This window comes from Egretta garzetta, unplaced genomic scaffold, assembly GCF_000687185.1.
Source record: "Egretta garzetta isolate BGI_Z169 unplaced genomic scaffold, ASM68718v1 scaffold120, whole genome shotgun sequence".
Taxonomy (NCBI): domain Eukaryota; kingdom Metazoa; phylum Chordata; class Aves; order Pelecaniformes; family Ardeidae; genus Egretta; species Egretta garzetta.
In genome coordinates, this window is record NW_009258270.1 from 549,051 (window position 1) to 556,656 (window position 7,606).

General features: G+C 43.4%; 1 protein-coding gene across 1 annotated transcript in view; it reads right to left on the reverse strand.

Annotated features, from left to right (window-relative positions):
• Nucleotides 1-3,456, reverse strand: part of MSI2 (musashi RNA binding protein 2) — a 254,277-nt gene extending 250,821 nt beyond the window's left edge. The window contains exon 1 of the mRNA XM_035889498.1: nt 3,420-3,456. The gene's annotated coding sequence lies outside the window, so the exon portion shown is untranslated. The remainder of the gene's footprint in view (nt 1-3,419) is intronic.
• Between the last annotated feature and the right edge of the window lie 4,150 nt (nt 3,457-7,606).

The following is a 7,606-nucleotide window of genomic DNA, read 5'->3' on the forward strand; positions in this document are numbered from 1 at the left end:
TGGGGGGGGGGTGGGGGGGGGGCTGAGGGTGGAAATGGCTTACGTCTGAAAATATCTAATGAACTTGCTAAATTTGATAAGGCTTCTCCAACCTAATATAGGCGGTAATGCAAGAACTGACAGGCTATGTATATTAAAAAGTCAAATTATTGTAGTCTTCAGCATTCAAAAGGGGGTTCAAAACTACTACCCCACCCACCCATCCCCATCACTGCTGCTTTTTAAGGATTTTTAAGTCAGCAGAGTTATAAATGATCAACTGTTACAGAGCGCCTTCCAGCACTTGGAAGCAAGACAGATTTTTATCAAGGAACAGCAGCCGCAAGAAAGCGTGCGTATATTCTTTTCCTTTTGCTGTTAGCCATATACCAGAACCTCAACAAGTTAAACCCCTGCAGCAAATTTCCAAAAACAATGGCTTTGAGTCGTCCTGGCCTTCACAAGGAGAGCAGGATTACACGCCATGGCGTAATCCACTGGAGGCAATCACCCAGGATTTTCTGCGAGGGGGTCATTCGAAAAAAACCGAGGGAAGAATGCTCTGCTGTTCCAACCTGCCACTTCTTGCTCAGGAACCAATTTGCATCACCAGAGAAGTGTCAAATTATGGAGATGCAGTTAAAAAAGCCCCAAAGAAAGCATTTTCCTGGGCTACGGTTTGAAAGGGGAAGGCTAGCCAATTAAAGGGAATGAGAAGGGGGGGAAGGAACGGGCACAAATTACCGTGCGCACACAAATGAGCGAGCGCGGCCCCGCGGACCACAGCGAGCACGCAATCCGGCACAGGGGGCGAACGCAGCCCCCGAACCAGCGCGGCCGCTGCCCGCGGAGGAGTTAATCGAGCCGAGGCAGGTCAAAAGGGCTCGGGAGGAAGGGGATGGAGGAAGGGAAGCACTGCCAGGTCTGCCTGCACAAGAAGGGGGAACGCGCCCGCAGCCTTGCTTCCACCTCTGCACCCAGTCACCATCAGGGTGGAAAGCCAGGAAAACCACCGAAAAAAGCCCAACCTGCGATTTGCTAAACACACCGGGAAGGAAGACTACTGGGGGGGGGGGGGGGGAAAAAAAAAAAATCTCCCCCGGACCCTGGAACCTGGAGAGAGACAGAGACATTTCATTAAATGCCATTAATCTCCACAGACCCAAGCATTAGCGAGTTAATTAGACTAAAGTACAGTCACATTTTAACGCTGAGCATTCGGTATTCAACCGGGATAAATGAACAACTAAAGTCCAAAACCTTAATTCAGTAACTAATTAAAAACCAGAAAACAAAAAATCCCGATTATGAAATGCAGTCCAGAATAATACGTCATAGCTGATGTAAAATCTGTTCTTTATCGCATCTGATTCTCTCCCATTTCTTGATAATGCTCCTTTCAATCTTAAGATTTTTTTTTTTTTCCAAGCGCCCTGTAAAAATCCCAACGCTTTAGAAAGGACAAGTGCGTAAAAAGCAGAAACAGACACTGCTGACCTCTCCAGAGAGAGCAAGTTCCTGCTACGAGTGGAATCCAGCGCACGTTCCAGGATTTGCCCCACACTGGAAAGATGTCTGTTACCAAAAACAAACAAACAAAAAAAAAAAAGCCACACAAAAAAACCCCCCAAACACCTACATGGAGAAAAACAAAACCCCCGCTGCAAAAATGACCCGATTTTGCATTCCTTAACACAAAAATTTAACTCGCTGAAATCCTCAGCATAAGACATGCCCTGGTTTTTTTAATTGTTACAGAAGAAATCACACGGGACAGCTTAACAGCTCCATTGTAAGCGTTATAAACTTTTACAAATAACACTATAGAAACAGATAACCGGTAATTGAGGACAGTTTAAAATGTAAATAAGCCTTTAAAAGTTATTGGGGAGGGAGAAGGGGACATCAGCCACAGTGCAAGATCATGAAACCCTTCAAAATTCTGGTATCTTCAAATTGTATCTTAAAGCCAGCATCAATCCAACAGCCCAGCCCAGAAGCCACAGGCCCTACAAACTATAAACTCTTTGCCTCGCGCAGGAGAAAGCCAGGCACGCCATTATGAGCTAATTAGTCATTAGGTACATCCTGTGAAGAAAAGAACCTCTGAATATTTGACTACAGTAGTTTGGTTCAAAATTCTGCAAGCAGGCTGTTGGGGTTTGGTCTCTTTTGTTTTTTTTCCCTCTCTTAAAGAAACCACTAGCACATCTCCTGCTATATGCCTAGGGTGCTTAAATTACACATCGTTTTTCCTAGATGCATATTCTGTACAATATTGAACATTATGGTTCCACACGCTATTGAACTGCTTGCTTTCATGAGGAGCTATATGCAATAAAATTGTTAGGTTGAACTCATTCGGGGAGTCTCCTGCCACCAACTTGAAACCACTCTTCCTTACTGACTCGCATCCACAACTCCGCAGCCTCGTCTTTACGTTTTTGAACGGAACACTGAAGTAACCCAAGATGACTGGAGCGTGCACAAGTAGCACACACCAGCTAAATGAAGTTCCTCCGACAGACTCTCACAAACAAATAAAAAAAAGCCGAAAGTCAATTACGAGTCAGTTACGGGTTTTCTTTCAGCCTCTGGCTTTCAAAATTCCAACACAACTGAGCGCACATCTGGGTTTGAAGCCCATCGGTTGTTTTGGTTAGGCTCAGCCTAAAGAGCAACAACTGCTTTATTCCATAAGCAACTCCTCCAGAAGAAATGGCACCCGCGCTCTTTCGGAGCAAGCATGCGGACAGAAGCTCCTCCGCACGTGGCCACAGCGCCTCTGTCCCAGCGTGGCAAGCGGCCACGCTCCAGCAAGAGCGCCCTGGAAGAAGGAGGTCAGCTCCTCCAGCCAGCCTGATCAGCGACGAGACTTAAAGCTCATTGTTTCACTGCTCTTGCAAAAGAATACCCCGTGGCCCGAAGAGTTCAGAGCTTCATCAGAAACTCGCTACCCAACGCTTATTAGTCGCCAAACGCATCTCTGAAGTTATACAAAAGGACATTTGCAAACAATGAAGGCAGAGATATATTCCCATCCATCACAACCACAGAACTGAAAGCTCAGCTCCAAACAAGCCTGAAGTCTGCACTTAATCCAAACGCTCTTCATAAACACCATGCAAAACACATTGCGTAAAATAGCATAACAAACGCGAGTAACGCAGCCACAGTCTCCCGCTAGAACCAGAGGAGGCTCTGCCTTCCAGCCAGCCGCGACCGGCCGGGACGCTGCGAGGAGACGGTTAAACCGGAGACACGAAATAGCGCACAAAGCAGCTCTCCTGGAGTTTCACAGCCATACGCTGATACCCTTAAGACGCCATGCACTCCGGCTTTAAAAGCTTTCATTGCCAATTCCCTGTTTGAAACCTGAACTGCCTGGCAACAACGGTTCTCTGTGTGCCTAAAATCCTATTATCGATCCTCCTACTTACCTTAGGCTGTGCTCGTCGGGGAAATGCAACTTTAGGGTCAATCTGAGGAAAGAGAAAGGGGAAATCAACAAGATAGTTTTTGTTGTCAATTTATACACTTCTTTTTTTTAAAAAAAAAAAAAAAATCACTGAATTATTAATCCCTCATTTCTCAGGCTTATAGTTCAGCACATCGGGTCATCTAGAACTACTCTGGAACTGATGGGTTTTTCTGGGGGTTTTTTGGCAGGGGGAGGGAGATGGGAGGAAAAGAACAGGAAGCAAACATCTCTTCCGCACACCTCCTACATCACCTTCGGGGCGACAAGCTCCGCTGGTGCTCGGGGAGCTCTCTGTTCAGCCTCTGGGTGCTGCCTCTCCCACCAAAACTGCACATTAAACGCTGTTGCATACGCTGGAGGCTGCACAGCAAGACAGCCAGCACTCCTGATCGAGACCTTAACCTGTTGGTTTTGACACCCGCACTTTCCTTCAGCTGGGTTTTGGGTTACTTTGGTTTTCTTTTATTTTTCTGCTTTGTCAACTGACTAGCACCACCCCGCAAAAAAGAAATGCAAAACACAAAGTCGAATTATTTGCACTTCAATTATTAAAACTAAAACATCAGAAGGGCTACAAGATTACCCTTCGCAACAGTATGCAAACTGATCCGGTGTGCTCACCCTCAAAGAACATATGGGAGCAACGAAAGACTCCAAAGGGGCGTTTATGGGAAGGGTGGGGAGAGCACGACACAAATGAGACATACAAGCATTTTAAACCAGAAGAAACCAAGTTCTTAAAAAAGATTTTCCATGAAGGAGTTACCTAAATTATCCTTGAATGAAGCAGGCCACCACAGAGACAAAAAGAAGGGGGAAAAAAGAAAAAAAAAAAAAAAAAAAAAAATCATCTTTGTTTTACCCCATGCTCCCTTGTTTTAAGAAGCAGCATTGACTCTCATCGCGCTGCAGAAATTAGGAAGCGTGTCCACTCTGCAATTCCAAAATGCTAATTCTGCAATTTTAAAAACAACTTCCACATGGGTCATCCCTAAGAAGCGACTCTTCTCTACCATTCAAAAAAATCACTTCAAACCAAAAAGACTCCCCTGCAGATGCATGGCTGGACGGAAATAAAAATCAAAGCTTTTAAACAACTGCCCACCTTAAGCTGTCATCTTTAAAAATGATTGCAATAACACGTCTACGTGCTGCTGATTTCACCTCTGGTTTTCAGCAGCACCTGCACACAGCCACGTTCGAAATAAAAGAGTCTGGAAAAGGATTTTTTTAAAGGACTGAATCCTACCTTAACTCTGCAACTTGTGGCTGCGTTCAGTGTCATCTCCGGCTATGTAAAACTGATTAAACTAATCCTCATTGTGTTAAGGCATATTTGGAAGCAGAGGCTGGGTTTGGGTTTTGTTGGGGTTTTCCCCCCTCAAGCTAACCCTGATTAGGAAGAGGAGATGTTTCCATTTGGGATTGTTATTCTTGTGGTGATAAATATTCCTGTCACTGATAAAAAAAACCACGGGCCTCTCCTAAAAAGCAGGTTTACTCAATTAATTTGTCAAAATTGGAAATAGCACAAACATCTGATGTGCGACTGATAAACTGATTTGTCTACATCAGATACAAGCGCAGCATCTTTTTTTAGGACATACCTGAGAAATGAGCGATTACATGCCACTTTATTGTTCAAAAAGCATAAAAAGTAAAATTCTTTATCTAGAAAGCTAACCTTTTCAGAGAGATTAACATTATCTACAAATATATTCAGCACTGACTAGGCATTTGTCTACGGGGGGAATACAACAGGTACGGATTTTCCACAGCGATACCCAAAGCTGGAGGCAGAGACGCACCTTTCTACATTTGCTTCAAAAGCAAAAGTTTTCTCAACAAAGAACACCGGTCCCACCAGAAGGGCATCACTGCAAAGTCCCACTGGTTGAGAGTTGGAAGAGCCATTAAACTCTAAAGCAACACATTCATTTTTGAAGGTCAGTTCAAAGAGCACGGAGTTCTTTGCACCACAGCGACAGCCCTTCTTAAATAACTGAATTTTCCTTCACAAAACCTTTTGGATAAACACCGCCGGCGTTTGAACGCTAGCAGTCAACGTGGCAGATCCATACCTTTTGCATGTCCCTGTCAACTATTTAAACAACAACAACAAAGAAAAAAAATATTCTACAAAAAAAAAAAAAAAATAAAATTAGTTAGTTAGGTACAATTCTACTTACTGTATCTACAAGTCCTCTAGGAAATGACTATAATACTATTTCTGATATGAATGGCCATTACCTAAACAAAGCTTTTAACGTAACTGTAAACAAGAGCGACGTTTCCATGCCAATACCCAACCGATCTGCCTCCTGTGCTGAACGTTGAAACAGAGTCAAATGCTATGTTATACTAAAGAACAGTTACTACAAAACGTCTACAAATAAACGGCTGAAAGGGAACCTGGCTAGTTTTATGTTCTACTTCTAAGCTGCGTTACTGATTCTAAGGTCGATTTCTTGTTTAGATTGATTCAGTCATTATCACACAATCAAAACTGAGGCAAATTTGTCCTGGTCAAGCCTTTCACCCCTCCCCCAGAGAACAGCAAATTAATACATTGCAGGGACTAGACTGTGCTACGGGAAAAAAGCTGGGGGAGGACCTAATTATAGTCAGAAATATGACAGGGTGTCCTCCCATCATTTTTTTTTTTTTTTTTTTAAACCCTCGTTCGAGATACTGTTTGCCTTTGTTCATCTTATCTAAATTTATCTTTAAAAACACATAGAGAATATAGCTGTACATGAAAAGTCTGGTGAGTTTAATCTCAGGAACACAGTCGAATCAGTTATCTTACCATATCTGATTAAACCTAAAATCAAATTATTAAGGCATGTGAAAGCATGGGCTACGCGTTCAGACAAGCCCAGCAGAATTTGTAGGTCGAATTAAAACACTAGATTCCACCTGCTTCTATCAGAGCTTTGGGCTTTTTGTTTTCATATAAATTACATTTAAAAAAAAAAAACAAAAAACCAAAAAAAAAAAATCATACACGCATGTTTGCCCCCTGCTTCTTCTATTCTTCATTTAACTGTAACCTCATACACACAGGCACACACAAGACGTTCCAGCACCGAGACAGGACTCCTCCTAACACCACGCTCACGTTCAAATAAAACCTTTAAGACCCAGAATACACACTGTAAAAGACAGTTACAGCAACGAACACGTTCGATACGTTCAGCAGAAGCTCTCTGCCAGACAGTTAAATCAACACGATCCTTCCCTTCCCAAAACACGACCCCTTCAGAGCGATCAGCACCAAAGCAATAATGACCTCTACCAGTGTCCTTCCCCCTCCCCTCCCAGGTTTGCTGAGCCTTAAATTTGCAACAAAAGTAAGAGGCACAAAAACTTCATCTTTTTTGCATGGCCTTGATCGCAGGGAGAAAAACAGGGCCTGAAGCTACACACGCTCGGTACCTTTTGTTTGACCTGATACTGAAAACGCCGTTATCAGGTCAAGGGGTAAGCTTACACGTTGTTTGGTTGGGGGGTTTTAAATTAAAAAAAAAAAATGAGGCAAATTTAATACAAAATTAGATCAGCTGAATCTCATGAGCATTTCCCTTATGCTATCCACTGGAGACCGAGGGTAGCAAAAAGCTCTGGAGAAACAACAAATGAGGATTTGTGCTTCTCTACCACATCTACCCTCGAGCTCTCATACAGCTTTCCATAAATTAACGCGTACGTTTCATAAGGGCCCTGACATCACAGGTGAGGGAGATCTCTCCAAAAAATGACTTTGGGAAATGACACTGGAAGCAGCTTTTCGGGTTTGACAGTAAGTCACTCCCACCTTGAAAGGCGCGCACCAGTAAACAAATAATCAATCAAAAGAAGTAGAAAGTTCCCGGCAGAAAGCATTCTGCAGTGGAACACCAAAAAAAGTTGGATTTTACTCTACAATTTTTTCAATGTCACCGCTCGATAAAATACAAGGCTGGGGGAGGAGCCATCGGTCTGTATGGGTAAATTCGGATTTTAAAAAAAAGAAAGTTACCGCTTTTCTGAAGTTAAAGGCGGACTCTAGGAAAAAAGGGGGGAAAAAAAAAAAACCCAACTCCTAACCATGCAAAGTCCCGGTTCAATGACAGCTTGACGCCGCCCCGCAAAAAGCCAGCCGAA